Genomic DNA, 18,080 nt, shown 5'->3' with positions numbered 1-18,080 from the left:
TGATGCCTCTCTTCCCTGGACTTCACCCCAATGGAAGGGAGAAGAGCCTTGATGCGCATTTCCTGTTTCCCAAAAGCAAGCACACCTTCAGAAGCCACAAAGGGGCCAGAAACGGCGTGTGCGCCCAGAAACAGCTCCGGGTGGGAAAGGAGCTTGCGTAGCCAGCCCACCCAGCCCCAGATGGCCGGACCAGACATCAGGATCGGCCGGTCCCTTGCTTTCAACTTCCACGACACCAAGCACTTACTGTTTTAGGAGAACACTGGTTCTCAAGCCCACAGAAAGGCGAGGCAGCTGGGCCCTGCAACCCCCTTCACGGAGGCAGCAAGAATTCTCTTCCAAAGATTCACGGAAAGCACAGCACTTCGAGTACTGCAAGTTGTTCTAGCAAATTATCGAAACTGAGGCAGTTGCGGGAACCTGTGAATTCGCAACCACTTGGTCAGAAGTGCAAATGTCCTTGAGACCTGCAGCTAAAAGTAGGGCGGTCTTGCGGGGGACAGGCCCTAAGCCCGTGAGGCCTGCCGATAACTCCAGGGTTGAAGCACAGTCCAGCCACTGGGGGAGGGAGCAGGGCAATTACGAGCTCCCTCTAGAGCCAGGTGAAGGCATCGGATCCCATCCCTGGGCCACAGGGGAAGGTGCACGGAACCAAGCAAGGGAGGGTCAGACCCCCACCTTGGCCACCGTGGCATTTCGTGCTGACACTAGACGGTGGACCGAGCGCCCTGTCCACCCTCCTTCCTGGAACAACCACTCCCCGCCAGGCTGATGGATTTCAGCAGCCACTCCTTACAAAATCCCACCCAAGGCATTCCTGCAGTCCTGCGATTCTCCCCGTCCTTCTCCCTGAAGACACGAAGACCCCGCAACCTGCAAACTGGAGCCAGCAGAAGAAGGTCCCTGTCATTCCCCCATGTAAAATAAAATCTCCTCATTAAGATGTGTTTCCACCACAAATGCAAACTCCGAGGACGGGTGTGGTGGTGGGCAGGCGCGGCCTTACCTGGAGTGGCGGGTGAGGTGGTTCTGAGGCAGCAGGGAGGCCCCCCTGGTGTTCTTTCTGGGGCTCTCCTTGGGATGGAGGGTTACTGGGGAGGAGCGAGTATCAGCAGGAAAATCTTCAGAGTCTCAGAGGCAGCTTTCCAACCTGAAGGAAAAAAAAAAAGGAAAAATGTAAATGCCTTTGAAGCCAACATCCCTTTTCTTAATATATAAAGCAAACACTGGTGTTAATAAACAAGAGAAGAGAGAGCAGCTTCGAAGCCAATTTGTTGCCACCAGGGATCACACCCCCAGGGAATCAGGGGAACCTTGTGAAAAGCAAATCATTAGAGCCAGACTGCTGCCCAGGGTGGGACATCCTCTGCAGCTTGCCCAGCTCTCTTGCGGTGGAGCCCTGCCCCCTACCCCTCCGTGATTGTCTGGCCCCACTGTGCCCATCTCACCCTGCTTTGTCTCTCATCCCCCCCTGCTCTCACTCCCCGCCTCACCCAGTTCAGATTCCAGGACCCATGGCCACACCACCTCTGACAACTGCCTTGTCCTTCTCATTCTAACAGATTCCCCTGGTGGCTTCACTCTCCTGATGTGTCCCCCCAACTGTGTCCTATTTCACTGGGAGGCAATACCCAGATTTGCTACAATGGCCTGCAAACCAGGTCAGTCCAGGTTTGGGGAGTTTGAAGCTTACACGGTTTGGGGGGTGAGTGTGCCCTTTTCTAAGAAAATGAGTCAAGATTGTGGATGCAAAAGTTAAGGTGCAGGGTCTTACCCGAGACTCCACAGGTGCATAGGGCAGGTCGCTCAGTCTTCTCAGACTCTTTGGGACCCCATGGACTGTATAGTCCATGGAATTCTCCAGGCCAGAATACTGGAGTAGGAAGTCTTTCCCTTCTCCAGGGGATCTTCCCAACCCAGGGATCGAACCTAGGTCTCCCACATTGCCGGCAGATTCTTTACCAGTTGAGCCACAAGAGAAGCCCAAGAATATTGGAGTGGGTAGCCTATCCCTTCTCCAGCAGATCTTCCTGACCCAGGAATCGAACCAGGGTCTCCTGCATTGCAGGCCGATTCTCTACCAGCTGAGCTATCAGGGAGGCGCTATGGGTGCATCCCTTCATGGTAAATCCTCCTCTACCCACAGGACCCTTGGTACTGCAGCCTCCTGCTGTACCACTGGCCCCTCCCCCTACCATGCCCACTCCCTGCCTCCCCCACCCTCTGCAGTCCCCAGGCCTCCCAGCTGTGCCTCCAGACCTAAGCATGCCTCCTCCCCCCCCTCCCCTGCCCCCACCCCATATCACACCTCTCTACCAGCTGTTACATGGACTGCACTCCCCTACCTAAGTTGGGGTTTGCTCCCACGAGGGATTCCATTGCAAGACACTTTTCCAGAGAGGTCATCTGGAAACCAAACACCTTACCAGAAATAACCACCATCCCCTTGGTACTCCTTTCTCCTTTTCCCCATGAATTTTCCCAGTAATTATTGAATCTGCTGTTACAGAGATGCACTTGTTGCCAGTGGTCTTTCTTTCCTCCTCCTTCAACCCAGAATGCCAACTTCTGGGGCAGACACTTGATCTGTTTTATTCAATATATCTCCAGTGCCTGGAACACGCCTAGCACATAGCTGGAGCTCACTCAGTATTCATCGAGCAAGTGAATAAACAACCCCCAACTTTTTTTCTCGTTTCACACTCCTAGATTTACTTAGAACAGTGTCTCATAGTAGTCTTTAGAGCAGGAGTTCCCAGGAAAACAGAAGGGATCTGGTTGTTTGTGTTTATTTTGTTGATGGTGGCTGGTTAGGTTTTGTAGAGGGTAGGAGGCACCTGGGCCTTGGAAGTCTTTTCTTTGCTTAATTTATCTCACACCAGTGAGTATGCCATTAGGCAGAAAGGACACATAAAGGGGATCCATTTAGGGGATCCATCCTGATCAGTCCAGAAGGACTGGCTCTAGGGAGGGCTTGTGAGGTCTTGTTGGCCAGGGGATGGTTCAGCTCTGCCCCCCACCCTACCCCAGTGGAAAGACTCCCATTGGCATGTCCCCAGAAATCTCACAACAGAGCTTTGAAACATAATAAAGAAAAAATTGTCAGTTTTTTCCTTTTCTTAAAATCCAGTTACTAAAGAGAGAGGTGGGCCCCATCCCAAATGTCAGGGCCAACCTCACAGAGTGCTGCCAACTGCAGAGAAACGCGTGGGCACATCCCCTTTTCAGTGGCCATTCGTGCCAGGCACGGAGCCAGGACCTGAGCATGGGAGGGGCCGGGAACAGCCCTGAGCTCCACAGGCCATTTTTCAAGGGGAGAGATAAAAGTGCATGATCTGATTCTCCCAGGTCAGTGGGCTACATGCAAGGAGATGGATGGCTGGGGGAGAGGTGCTGGGGAGAAAAGGGGCTCAACTGGGAGTGGAGGGAGCCCACATGCAGGCAGCTCCAGGTAGTGACCCCAGCTGCTGCGGCAAGAAGGCAGGTAGGCCGGCTTCTCATATAATAAACGCTTGATTCTCAGCAGCCAGTACAAAAGGCAAGGGCCGGCGTTCCTTTTCCACCAGACCTGCTGGATTGGGAGCAAGACGGGGCTGTGGATGCAGCCCGGCCAGGCCCATGCCCCGTGCCCCTGCTACCTAAATCCGGGAAAGAAAGCGATAAAGGGAAGGGCACAGAGAGAGGGAGGACAGAGCAGCAAGAATCCAAGGGACGTTCCCAAACTCCTCCAGTCACCAGCGCCTGGATTGCCATGTCCGATCCTCCAATCTGGGCCGCCTTCTCCAGGGTCAAAGTCATGTCCCCCACCTGCCCATCACCCGACTCTGCCCCCCACACAGTGCCTGCTGAGACAGACTGGAGGGGGCCCCCTCCCAGCTCCGTGTGTTTTCCTCCACCCGAGCTGGATGGGAGATTATCTAACAGCTTGTCCCTGACTGTAGCGGCACATTTTCCCTCACTCCTCAGTAGAAAACACCATCCATCACACACGGCACAGAAGCCAAGCCCACAGTTTTGGGGCCCACAGGGCCCACCCAGGTAGAGAGCTCTGGCTCCCGGGCTGCAGAGGAAGGAATCGGTCTCTTCCTGCCCACGGAGCCCAGCGGCGGTGGTTGGGCAGGGGAGGTAAAGGCCGAGCAGTGAAGTCACCAGGATGCCTCTCTCAAGGCCCACACGATTGGCTCAGTTGATACGGCAAAAAGCGAAGAGGCCAAGCTGTCCAGGGCGGGGCCCAGGGTCAAGGCCACAGCCTGTCATATCGGACTCTGGACTCTGAGGCAAAAGAGTTGGACTGGCTGCAGGAGGGAGCTGAATCTTCCTCTTTCTTGGAATTACATTTCTTGTGCCCCCACCATGTGCCACGCTCAGTGCCAGGCACCTGTGGTTCCAGCCTCTGCCAGGGCACACCCTGTGTAGGAGGCAGGCAGGGGCCTCCAGCTGCTGCCCTGCAACCTGCCAGGCCTCCTCACCCCCCACCACTGCAGGGAGGGAGGGGGTGTGGGGCCCTCTGAGGCCCCACCCCCCACACCCCCTGCAGAACCCCAGGGTCACTGGGGCACAAGGGTTTACTGTTGGCCAGGACTCTTCCTTGCCCCCTCTACCTGCTTCGGGATCCACACTTCTGGCATTAGTGATGGGGGTTTTCAAAATAATTTGGGGATCGACACAGGCCTATTTCCTGGGAAACCTGGAGATATGATATAGAAAAGGCCTTGGATCTGGAAAGTACCAGGCATGGTCCTGCCAAGGGTGCGGGGCAGGCAGCCTGGGCAGGAGGGAAGGCTGAGTCTGAGAGGACAGTAAAGAGCCCATTCCCACTGCCAGCCACCCCCCACCCCGACCACCACCACATCTCAGCTGTGGCCTGGCTCTCCCAGGCCTGTGCCCCAGTCTGACCACTCCAGCCCACTGTGGCTGCTGAGCCAGCCGGACCCTAACCCCCAGCTCTGCTCCCAACGTGGCTGGAGGCTGGGGGCTGCCTTTGGCACTCCAGCCCCAAAAGGCTTCCTGTTGGATTCTTGCCACTGGGGAGAAAAGATGGAACAATAAACACCTGGACTTCCAGAAAGTGTCTTCTGCAAAAAAATAAGGCAATACAGAAAGGGGCCCAGGCCCCATTGGAGGCTCCTTCTAGAAGAGACTGCATGGATGACAAGGTCCTCTGGCCACCCTCAGACTCCAGCCCTCCAGACGAGCAGCTACACAGCCTCCAGCTCTGCCAGGGACCGGGCAGTCTCCCCTCCGTTCCTTTCTGAGGCCTCCTGTTCTCTGCCCTCCACCCTCTGTGGGGCTGGACACTGTCCTGAGGGGCTGAGCAGGGGTGTCAGTCTGGGAGGGAGGGGGCTGAAGGGAGTGAGGAGGTGGGGAGAGATGAAAGGACTGGAGGATGGAGGAAGGGAGAGGGAACGGAGAGGGAAGAAGGGTTGAACCATCGTCGTTGAAGTAGGACTGAACCGAGTCCTGCGAGGGCAGACTGGTGTTGACCTATGCTCACCATGGCTCCTGGCACCCGGCCCAGGGCTGCACACAGTAGGCGCTTGGCCAATATTTGTTAAGTGAACGGTGAAAAGAAGAAGGGAGGCGCGTCTGGGTGGGCAGTGTGCACACGAGTAACGTTTCTCATTAAAATTCCCAGCCAACCTGAAAACCGACACGTGGAATTAACTGTTCTTAATTATTGCCTGTCAGCGGGATGGTCTCTGACTCCCAGAGGTAGAATGACCTTCACGTTCTGCACAGCAAAGCCGACAATCCAGGCCCACCCAAGACCCCTCAGGCTCACAGCTTCCTGCAGAGAAAGGTCCAACAGCCAAGCAGATACTCTGGATTTGCTTCCAAATCTCCAAGAGAAAGGTTCACTGGGACTTCAGGGCCCAAGGACAGGTTGGCGAGAGAACAGTCCTTTGTAATGTACAAGTTACCTGAGGAAGAGGCTTTATTCACAGGGCTCAGGTGGAGGCAACCCAGAGAAGCAGAGACAGCTGGTGGGTGAGCTAACATGGAGCCCTCCCTGGAGCGCCCTCACTGGGCCGCCTGCCAGCACACAGCACCACTGGGCGTCGGGGTGTGGACAACGGCGCCTCCTCTGGGCAGATGTGGTCCTGCAAGTGCAGCCCTTCATCTGCTCTGGACAAGGCACAGGGCACCTGCCCCATGACAGACTGGGTGACTTTTCTGCAACCTCTGGGGCATCGGGGCAGGAAGAACTTGAAGCATGTTCTCCTCCAGCTAGCCCCATCTCTGACGCGCTGTGTGACCCAGGACAAGCAGAACTAACAGCCCTGACCCTTTGCCCCTTTGACTCGTCTGAAGAGCCTCCTGTGTGTAGACGCACGCCAGAGATTGGGATGCTCCATGAGGCATGGCGTCTGGAACGTCACCTGATCGGCTCCTCCCAGAAGCACAGGGGTAATGCATTCAGAAGGCTTTGCACTAAATCAGAGGCATTTTCTCCTAATGCTTCAAGGAGCCAAATGAGCTCTCAGGGCCCCCAGAGCCACAGGCCTCTTCATAAAGGTCAGCCATGAACACCAGGAGCCACCTAAGGCAGTCGAGGAGGGGGCAGGATGGAGTAAAGGGGACTCCATTGGTAATAGCGAAGATTTTCCCACAGGACTCTGAAATCTTCAGAAATCAAGTTTTGGGGATTTTGTTGTACCTTGTTTGGTTGTTTCAATGAGGACACTAATACTGCCAGAGATGTGCCAGCCTCCTTGTGCGGCTTCCCACAGGGACTCCAGAAATGGAAGCTGAAAAATCCCAGAGGACTCAACATACACATCTTAGAAATGGGCCTTTCTCCCCAAACCACACATTCCTGCTGCATCTCATTGCACAGGAGGGAGGCCTTTAGTTCTCCGGTTTGGTGTGGTAGAAAGTAAAAGAAGTTCAGAGTGGTGGCATAGATTTGCCATAGAAACAGAGAAATAGCCTGGTGGTTACCAGAGGCAGAGGACTGGGGCAGGTGGGGGGAATGGTGAAGGTAGTGAGTAGGGACAAACTTCCAGTTAGAACATGAACACATTTGGGGGCATAACACTGCATGATGACAGTGCTACGAAGGGAAAGTGAAAGTCACTCAGTTGTGCCTGACTCTTCGAGACCCCATGGACTGTAGCCTGCCAGTCTCCTCTGTCCATGAAATTCTCCAAGCCAGAATTCTGGAGTGGGTAGCTGTTCCCCACCCCAGGGGATCTTCCCAACTCAGGGATTGAACCCAGGTCTCCTGCACTGCAGGTATGTTCTTGAACGTTCTCATCACAAGAAAAAAAAATGTAACTATGTGAGGGTGATGGATATTACTAGGCTAATTATGGTGATCACTTTGCAATAAATACAAATATCAAATTATTATGTTGTACATCTTAATGTTATATGTCAATTACATCTCAATAAAACTGAGAAAAAATTCAGAATAATGGCAGGGATTCGGTATTCAATTTTAAAAACTATCCAAATATCCAAACCAAACAGGGCTGCTTATCCTGCTAACTATTGCTTGTTGCTGTTTTAGTCACCAAGTCGTGTCTGACTCTTTTGCCACCCCATGGACTGTAGCCTGCCAGGCACCCTTGTCCATGGGATTTCCTAGGCAAGAATACTGGAGTGGGTTGCCATTTCATTTTCCAGGGGATATTCCTGACTAGGGGATCAAACCTGTGTCTCCTGGAAGGCAGGTTCTTTACTGCTGAGGTACTAGGGAAGTCCCCTGCTAACTATGAATGCAGGCATGCTAAGTTGCTTCAGTTGTGTCTGACTCTTTGTGACCCTATGGACTGTAGTCCACCAGGCTCCTTTGTCCATGGGATTCTCCAGGCAAGAATACTGGAGCAGGTTGCCAACCTTTCCTCCAGGGGGGCCTTTCCAACCCAGGGATCGAACCCGTGTTTCTTATGTCTCCTGCATTGGCAGGTGGGTTCTTTACCTCTCGTGCCCCCTGGGAAGCACCCCCTGCTAACTGTACCCATTTGTTAAACTGCAGAGTCCTCATTCACTTGCCTGCAAGGCACTGTTTTCCTTCCTTATTTTTCTCTGAAACCTGCTTCTCCCTGTGAGCCAGGGTCCTTTCTCCCATCTTCTCTCTTCCGTCTCTCTCAAGGCATCTCTCAGGGATGCTGACGGCATTCCCCTCAATTTCTCAACACACCTATTCCTTCTCATTCTTCTTCCCCCAAAACATGAGTTAACAACCAAAACCAGAGCTTGAAATGAGACTCAAGCTAAGAAAGCCAAACTTGCTATTTCTTTAACCAGGAGAAGAACATGAAGCATCACATTTCAGTTGTAAAGATTACAGAGGATATGTAATATTCTGAATAAATGAATCTCCTCCTCCCATTTTTAAACCACTCGTGTGAAACCAGCTCCGTTCCTAACTCCCCTCATGCCTTATGAATCCTTTCTCTGGCAAAAATAATTTGGGTTTTATGATTCTGGCATCTAGTGGGAGTCTGTGACAATTTTAATGTAGCTCCACTGCTGTTGCTTCTTCTTTTTTTAATACCAGTGTGTTTTAATAATAGTGTACCTTTAGGTATTGTTGAAATGCTACATTATTCAATGTAGCCGACAGGAATGGGAAGGGCCTCGTGTAATTTATGTGTCCCCGGTGCTATGTTTAAGGCTTGTGAAATGGAGGGGTGTCATTTGGGAAGCAATTTTCCCCAAGGTCGAGGAAAGCAATTTCTGGAGGAGCGGCTGGAAACTGTGACCCGACTGATAGCCAGGCTCAAGCTGGGGGCTCAGAACCGCTGACGTGAGGCTGGGACCAGTGGCCAAGGGACTCCAGGCCCCAACCCCGAAATGTTCCCAAAACACAGGAGAACTCCAGTCTAGCTCCTGCTGGCTCCCTGGGGGCCCTGAAGGCGGCCGGTGCCTTCTTTCTCATGGAGTGCTGGACACACGCCAGCAGGGTGGGCCATGGCGTTAGACCCAAGAGGTCTGCGAGGCTGGCTGAAAGCCTGGCAGGTGGGTAATTAATAGCTGAGTCTTGGGCAGTGGTGGGGACACCAGGGAGTCACATGCAAGCCCAAGCAACTCTCGATGAGATGGCCTTGCCAAGGGCTTGATCCAAAGCCTTCTCAGTCTCTGCTGCCCACTTCCCTGCTTCCCTCACCAAACCAGGGGTGCCGTGTCTCGGAACTGATGACCGAGACCCTGGAATGGTTAACTAGGTCTGTTCTAGACTCAGGAGACTTCAGGTCATCTAGTTCCCACATTCTGGCCCTTCCAGAAAGCACCATTCCTGCGCTGAGTCCATCAAGTCCCTTCTAGATGCTAGGAACACAGGTCAGAGATGCCACCCTGATCTGCCCCCAAGGGTCTTGCAGAGGGAGAGATGACAATTAACCAAAAATCTGGGCCGAAGTGGGCTCAGGGCTCACACGGATGGCAGGCTCCAGACAGCAGGCCTTCGTTTTGCTCAGTGCCGTGTTCCTGGCACCTGGAACAGTGCCTGACATGTGGCAGGCGTTGAATGAGTGTGCTCGAGTGATGGGATGAAGGAGTGAAGTGCCACTGAGAGGGATGGGCAGAGGATGTGTGGAGCCCAGGGCAGAGGCTCCTCCCTCATCCTGAGACGGTATTCTTGCTCCCAGAGGAGGCGCCAACCTTGGAGTGAGTGAGAGACTCAAGGAGAGCGGAGGCAGAGACAGCAGGTGCAGAGCCAAGCAAGGAGGAGCAGGCGAGATGTCTTCCAGGGATGCAGATGATGGGGCAGGAGGTGTGGGATTGGAGGTACTGAGGACGACACTGGCCAGCAAGTCAAGAATCAGATCCTGAAGCACCTTGAACGTCACACCAAGGGCTTTAAACGATCTCTTGAAGAATTTCAAGCAGGAAACGAGGCAGATGTGTGCCTTACAGATGCTTGCTCTCGTGCCAATGTGGACAGGATGGAGGGAGTAAAAACCAAGGCAAGAATCTCAATCAGGAGGCTGTCACCAGGAATCAAGTGAGAAACTAAGATTTGGGAAAGAGCAGAAGGAGGTTGGTATGATAGACAGGACTTAGACAAGGTTACATCGAGGAGGCTTCAGCTGGCTTGATAGTTTATAACCTACCTTTTACACTTCTGCATATGTTAACAATTGCATAATACAATTTTTCCAGGCTTGTGGAGTTGGACATGTGTTCAAAGAGCCCCTGGTATGTCGGGGGTGGGGTGATATTTGGTAGATGGTTGGGTGCTGGGATCTAAGACTTAGGAAACAGTCTTGTCTGCTTTAGAGATTGTGGCAGCCCACCTCCAAGGTGGCCCCTATAATTCTCACCTCCAATCCTCTTATGTAGCCCCTGCTCACGTCAGACCAGGGCTGGTCTGGGTAACCACGAGAACATGGCTGAAGCGACGGTGGATTGATTCTGAGGTCAGGTCATACTCACTCGGGGAAGCTGGCCACCGTGGCATGAGGACACTCAAACGGCCATAGTGAGTGAGGCCTCCTGTCAGCAGCCAGCATGCTGACTGCAACCTCTCAAAAGACTCGGAGCTACAAGCACTCAGCTCAGCCACCCCCAGATTCCTGAATCCCAGAAACTATGAGCTAATAAGTGATTGTTGTCGGAAGTCACTACATTTTAGTGTAATCCATTACAGAGCAATAGGTAAATAACCCAGGAATTTCCAAAATACAGATGGTGGCTGAAGACATGGGCGTGGATAAGAACACCAATGAGAAGATGGGAGTATAGAACAGGTGATGAGAAGGAATACCTGAGACACCCCAGGAGTTTGTGGGAGAGAATGGAGGAGCAAGGACAGGCCCCCAAGAGAAGGAAGATGAGACTGCAAAATACCACAAAAGCCCAAGGCAGGGGCGTTCTCAGAAGGAAGGCAACAGAGTCTTCAAAGAGGTCTAGCAAGATTGGAGTTCTAAGGGACCCAGCTGTCTCCCACCGTCCCCAGGTGAGAGCTTCTCACTCACTGCTTCCTTGTGGGACTGCTGCCTGCATCCCATCTCTCGTCCTCAAGCAGCAATCACATCTCTAATGCAAGGCTTTCCCGGCACCTCAAGCTAGCGTAGTCCCCAGCTCGGTGGTCACTCTCTCTTGGCACTTGTTACAAACTAATCATATTTTGATTTATTTCTTTACTTAATCACAGTCTGTGAGAGCTTGGAAATATCTGTTTTGTTCACCACTGTAAACCCAACACCTGACATATACTGCTGCTGCTGCTGCTGTTTCACTTCAGTCGTGTCCGACTCTGTGCGACCCCATAGACGGCAGCCCACCAGGCTCCTCTGTCCCTGGGATTCTCCAGGCAAGAACACTGGAGTGGGTTACCGTTCCCTTCTCCAATGCATGCATGCATGGTAAGTTGCTTCAGTCGTGTCTGACTCTGTGTGACCCTATGGTCGGCAGCCCACCAGGCTCCTCTGTCTGCAGGATTCTCTATGCAAGAATACTGGAGTGGGTTCCCATTTCCTTCTCCATGACATATACTAGGTTCTTGATATTTGCATGAAAAGTCACATGAATGAACAAGTGAATGGAAAGATCAAAACTCTGATTCTCACCTAGTGGCCCCCGATAACTGGTAGACAAACCATCCCTTCCCCCTTCTCCCCTCCACTTCACCATACACCGTTATAGGGGTAGGGCCCCTTGGCTGTGAAGAAAAACACAGTTGGATTGGGAGGGAGGAGGTGAGGAAAGAGAGAAGACTCTGAAAGTAACTCGATGAGCTCTTGGGGAAGAGGCTGGAGGAAGTCCGAGTGGCCACCATACTTCCTCCAGGCATTCAGCAAACCTGGAGAGCCTGTGCCACATCGAACTAGGCGGTGGGAACCAAGGGTACATCCTGCATGGCCCCTCAGCAGTTCACAGTCTAGTGGGGAAGTGGGCAGACAGGGGCGTCTAAGGGGTGAGGCTGGGAGGGTGTGTCCCGCACCTTGCCACCTCCACCTGGGGGCTCCTGGGCAAATTGCATAACCTCTCCTTCCTTCACCGGCTCACCCACGAGGGGCCACTCCCGCCATACAGGTGGTGATAACACCACCTTTTGCCTTCCACCTGCAAAACACTGAAGCCTGGGTGACAGCGTGGGTGTGCACTGCCATGACTTACACAGGAAACTGCCATACACTCCGATGGATGCTACAGAAGGGGTGCACAGAGCACTGTGGACGCAGGAAGGGTGAGGGTGTGACCGACTTTCAGAATGACAGCAGAGCTGAGCACAAAGAGCGGACCAGAAATGCAGGAAGGAGGCCAGGTAGGGGAGCCTCACCAGCCAACTGAGGAGGCCTGAACGCAGGGAAGGTGGCAGGAGAGACAAGACAGCTGGGGGCTGAAGGCCCCGAAAGGCCCACTGAAGAATTAGCTCAAATCTGCCTTGGCTCACTGGCCAAGTCCTTTGGCCAGTGGCATATATCAGAAAGTCAATCCCTCTGACAGACACACTTGGAGAGAACCCACCTTGGTATCACAGAACTGGAGGTCAGCGATTTTCACCAGAACTAGGAAGATGGGCAGGTGTATGGGGGAGTCTGGAGCAGACCAAGTGAGCCCGATCTTCAGACCACATCTGTTCACAAAGCAGACTCTGGGATTTGGGCCCGGGGTGAAGGGCAGCCCACTCCCCACGGTTAAGCCTCACTCTGCTTCCTGGGCATTATCCAAAGCCCACCCCCAGGGAAAGATCAAAGCCACCTCTTCACACCTGTCCCCTTTCTTCTGCCCTCCTGCAGGCCAGGGACACCGCCTCAGGGATGCTCTACTGGGCAGGGACGGGGACAGGGGAGTTACCCCAGCACTGATCAGGTTTGGCTTCTTGCTGCTGGCATAGCGAGACCCTGGCCAAGCTTTCTAGAGGGCCTGATGGGAGGGGCCAGAAACCCCCTCCAGGAAGGAATCCCTGGGCTTCAGGAGTGAAGGAGCTGGGAACACGGGGGCAAAGGGAGGTGTAGAAGCCGTGCAGGGAGTGGAGATGTGCAAAGGGGAGAGCGTACAGGGCGGGGCTGTGGGCGCAGGGCTCAGGGAGGTGTGGGAGGGACACGGGGCCTGAGATACCTGGAGATGGGGCACACTGGGTAGGGACAGGGCTGCAGCCACATGGGTAGAGTCACAGAGGGTATAGACCTGAGGGAGGGGGTGGGGGAGGGGGGATGGAGCAAAGGGACTAAGGGAGGGGCAGGAGGAGGGGGGCTGGCAGGTCAGAGGGGACGTGTGGGGGAGGGGCGCAGAGGTGGGAACTAGGTGGAGGGAGGTGGGGAGGGCTCGGCAGGTAGGGTCGAAGGAGCTGTCTGGGGTGGGGGGGCCGGGGGTTGGGGGTGAGGATGAGACTCCAGCCCCTCCCAGGTGGGCCTAGCAGACAGCGCAGCACCACTGGATCAGATTCCTTCTCACTTATCTTAGCGCTGCCCTGCATCCGTGGGGTGGAAGCACAGCATTTGGTAATAGGATTTCGAAGCTGAACAGCTGACGTTTTCTCCAGACTGGCTTTACATCACCAATGGAAGGGACCAAGACCTTAATAGGATTCTAAATCTCGCAAAGTGGAGAGAAATGGAGAGGGCAGAACGGGGACTCCTGGGGCTCCCTCCCGAGGACACTTTGATGCCTGCATGGACCAGCATTTTGAGGTGCTGATAGGAGGGGTGCTAAGGACTTTGGGGGTGTAGTGGCCTTTGGGTCATAAAAGCCAGTGGGCCTGAGTGAAGACTCAGTCTTTGCTCTTGCAGTGCAGGAACCAAAATGACTGTGTCCTCTCCCCGGGGTCCTTCAAGTGCCCAACCTGGCCCTGAGTCCTCCATTCTGTTGTGCACTCCCAGGTCTGGGGGTTTTCTGGAGCCTGACTGTGACTCCTGGAAGGTTTTTTAAATGTTCCCTCTGTTGGGCCACACCTCTCTCCCTGGGCACAGGGAATGCAGTTCAAGCCTGAGCATCAGGAAATAAAACTTAAAACGGTAGAGTGCTTTAAAAAAAAAAAAAAATATATATATATATATATATATATATATATATCTCACCTAGCTACTGTAACCACATGTCCTTTGCACAAACATTCCAAGAATTCCCCAGGGGCCCTGCTGTGGGATAATTCGTATAGTGATGCCCAGCTCTGAGCCTCCCCTATACTGTCTCAGGTGTTTCCAAGAGCATCACTTGAATGCCAAATGCCTGTCTGCCCCTCACAGGAGTGCCTGCCACACAGGACACGGACATCTTCTCTGATGATGAGTGAGACTGTATGGAGGGGAGAATGAGCCGATGACCTTGCCTGGTTCTTTCCAGCCGAGGCCCCTTCTCCTGTCTGTCTGTTCCTTTGCTGCCCACTCTCAGCCAGTCACATTAGCCCAAAGGAGCTGGGGTCTCACAGGCCTGCATTGGCTGAGGCCATCATCCTAGGAGTCCTGCCTAGGCTGGAAGTAAGTCCGAGGTTCTCCTGCCTGCGTCCCATCACCCCAGCCAGGCACTCTAGCGCCTCATGCCGAATCAAGGAACTTTCTCGAAAGATGGGGAAGTTCTATATCTCAAACTAGGTAATAGTTACACAGACGCATACATTTGTCAAAACTGCTTGGTCTACATTAAGACCTATACATTTGGGGGACTTCCACTCCAGTATTCTTGTCTGAAAAATCCCACGGACAGAGAAGCCTGGCAGGCTCCAGTCCAAAGGGTTGCAAAGAGTCTGATACGACTAAGCGCACACACACATACACATGCATACATTTCATAGTATGCGAATTACTCTGGTTTTTTTTTTTTTCATTTATTTTTAATTGGAGGATAATTGCTTTACAATGCTGTGCTGGTTTCTGCCATACAACAACGTCATCAGCCATAAGCATAGCCATGTCTCCTCCCTCTTGAACCTCCATCCCACCCCTCTAGGTTGTCACAGAGTACCAAGTTGTACTCAGTTTTTAAATTAAAAAATTTGTCACCTCCTGGACTGACAATAGACCCTGAGTCACAGCCGCTGTCTCAGGTCCCTGAGGCTTCAGAGACTTTCGACTTGCCAGAGTCAGCGACAGGAGTCAGATCAATACGTCTGGGAAGAAGCAATGATCAGTGTAATGATACTGCCGGTGTTCCGTGTTCGGGGCAAAGAGACTTGCCCCTGGGGGCTTCCAGCAGCAGCGGCAGGAGGGCCACGGCCATCAGCACGCTGTCGCCCAAAGCCTCAGCGTCAGCTCCCTAACAGCAAGAAGAAAGGAGAGAACGTGACCACATAGGAAGTGTCCTCGCCCAGACCCCACCCTGGCCGCCTTGCACACCCGCAGCAGGAGCCAGAATCCACACCTAGCCTCCTCTGGTGAGCGCCAGATGGGGACGGATACACCACGCCCAGGGCTGGTCGTATGAAGAGGTGCACTGCACCCCGCACCCACAGCTGCCCCCTTCCCCTCTGGAGTACAGTGGCCACCCCATCAGCACTGGGCAAGCACCCAGTATCTACCCAACCCCTCCTCAAGTCAAGAGAGGTGGCTGCAGGACTGCAGAGTTCCCCCACACCTCTCCCCACCGGCCACCACAAGGCCCTGGTCTCAGCCAGGCTTCCCTGGTGAAGCCAATGTGCTTCACCTTCAGGGGCTCAGAGGATCACAGTCAGAACAGCTATTGGTGCTTAGGAGCAGATGAGGACAGGAGAGATGCTGGCTGGAGAAGCAAGGGCCACCACAACCTGCTTCTTCTCCCCCCCACTTGCTTCCTTGGCCAGAGGCTATCCTGCCCACCTCCTGCCCCACCTTCTGGGTGTGAAACCTAGACCAAGGTCTGGCAGGGAGGAGGCCTCTCTGCGCAAGCCCAGGTAGACCAGGACTCTGCAGTGGCCTTCAGACTGCCCTCCCTGAGTGATCTCGGCCATGACAGCTGCTTTCCTAGGACCTCCCTTTCCTTCGGAGCTCCTTCAAGGCAGCATTCTTACTACCGAGAGATGAGTATTAGCTCATGAGGAAAGGAAGACCTCTCCAGAGGCAGCCTGGCTTGGTGAAACTAGGATTACACATCAGAAAGAGGCTAAGGTCCCTGCAAGTAATAAACTCTGGAGAGGGTGTGGAGAAAGAGGGTCCCTCTTTGCTTCCCTCGTGGCTCAGAGGTTAAAGCTTCTGCCTCCAATGCAGGAGACCCGGGTTTGATCCCTAGGTCGGGAAGATCTCCTGGAGAAGGAAATGGCAACCCACTCCAATATTCTTGCCTGGAGAATCCCATGGACAGAGGAGCCTGGTAGGCTATAGTCCACAGGGTTGCAAAGAGTTGGACACGACTAAGCAACTTCACTCACTCACTAAAAGTAGAGTTGCCAAATGATCCATCCATCCCACTCCTGGGCATGTATCCAGACATAACTAAAATTTGAAAAGATACATGCACCTCTATATTCATAGCAGCACTATTTATAATAGACAAGACATGGAAACAAGCTAAACGTCCACCAACAGGTGAACGGATGAAGAAGACGTGGTCCGTATGAATAAACATGTATATACTCAGCCATAAACAATAACAAAATAATGCCATTTGTAGCAACATGGATGGACCTAGACATTATCATACTACGTGAAGTCAGAAAGAGAAAGACAAATACCATACAATTCCATTTATATGAGGAATCTGAAATACAACGCAAATGAGCGTATACAAAACAGAAGAGCTTCCCTGGTGGCTCAGATGGTAAAAGCGTCTGCTTGTAATGCGGGAGACCTGGGTTCGATCCCTGGGTTGGAAAGATCCCCTGGAGAAGGAAATGGCAACCCACTCCAGTATTCTTGCCTGGAAATTTCCATGGATGGAGGAACCTCGTAGGCTACAGTCCATGGGGTGGCAAAGAGTCAGATACGACTGAGCGACTTCACTTTCACTTTCCAAACGGAAACGGACTCACAGACCTATGGTTGCCAAGGTGGAAGGTGGGGTGGGGGGAAGGAAGGATTGGTAGTTTGGGGTTAGCAAATGCAAACTGTTGATATTATATAGGATGGATAAACAACAAGATCTTACTATATAGCACAGGGAACTATAATCAACATCCTATCACAAGCTATAAATGAAAAAGAATGTATATATGCTTGAGTCACTTTGCTATATAGTAGAAATTTACACAACACTGTAAATGAACTACACTTCAATAAAAAAATTTTTTAAGTGGCTAAGGTCCCTGGAAATATCAATCCCATTTGTCTACTGAAGAAGACTCTTGAGAGTCCCTTGGACTGCAAGGAGATCCAACCAGTCCATTCTGAAGGAGATCAACCGTGGGATTTCTTTGGAAGGAATGATGCTAAAAGTGAAGCTCCAGTACTTTGGCCACCTCATGCGAAGAGTTGATTCATTGGAAAAGACTCTGATGCTGGGAGGGATTGGGGGCAGGAGGAGAAGGGGACGACAGAGGATGAGATGGCTGGATGGCATCACCAACTCTATGGACGTGAGTCTGAGTGAACTGTGGGAGATGGTGATGGACAGGAAGGCCTGGAGTGCTGCAATTCATGGGGTTGCAAAGAGTCGGACACGGCTGAGTGACTGAAATGAACTGAACTGAACTGAACTATCTGCCCGCTTACCATCCATCCATCTGTCTGTCCATCAACCTGACCACCCACTCATCCATTCATCCATCCATTTACAAAGTAACCCCAGTGAGGGGAAGAGAAGGCCTAGAACAGGACCAGGAACTAGAGGGCAGTGCTACAAGACTGAAAGGCATAGTACCTAAGAGTCTGACCTTGGGAGTCAGATAAACTTGGATCAAAATCCTGGCTCCCCTGTCACTAACCTTTGCCAACCTCAGTTTGCTCACCTATAAATTGGGTGATAATAATTCTCTTTTTGGGCCACTGTAAAGAATAAATAAGACCATGTATACAGAACACTTCATTTAGTGACTAGTCCATTGTTGTTGTTGTGCTCAGCTGCTCTGTCGTGTTCAGCTCTTGGCGACCCCATGGACTGCAGTACACCAGGCTTCCCTATCCTTCACTATCTTTCGGAGTTTGCTCAAACTCATGTTCATCGAGTCAATGATGCCATCCAACCACCTCATCCTCTGTTGCCCCCTTCTGCTCCTGCCCTCAGTCTTTGCCAGCAACAGGGTCTTTTTCAACATGGTAAGCAGTAAATAAATCATGTGG

The 18,080-nt window shown here is 52.6% G+C and overlaps 1 protein-coding gene across 7 annotated transcripts in view; it reads right to left on the bottom strand.

Annotated features, from left to right (window-relative positions):
* RBFOX3 (RNA binding fox-1 homolog 3) overlaps positions 1-18,080 on the bottom strand; it is a 433,842-nt gene that overhangs the window by 321,468 nt on the left and 94,294 nt on the right. For 6 of the 7 annotated variants that reach the window (XM_069543863.1, XM_069543862.1, XM_069543859.1 and 3 more), the window contains exon 2: positions 1,007-1,150. The gene's annotated coding sequence lies outside the window, so the exon portion shown is untranslated. Of the gene's footprint in view, positions 1-247; positions 421-1,006; positions 1,151-18,080 lie in introns of all 7 variants that reach the window. The other variant, XM_069543865.1, reaches the window with a different exon arrangement.

This window comes from Ovis canadensis, chromosome 11, assembly GCF_042477335.2.
Source record: "Ovis canadensis isolate MfBH-ARS-UI-01 breed Bighorn chromosome 11, ARS-UI_OviCan_v2, whole genome shotgun sequence".
Taxonomy (NCBI): Eukaryota; Metazoa; Chordata; class Mammalia; order Artiodactyla; family Bovidae; genus Ovis; species Ovis canadensis.
The sequence above is the reverse complement of the archived record's forward strand: the minus strand, read 5'-3'. Positions and strand labels throughout refer to the sequence as shown.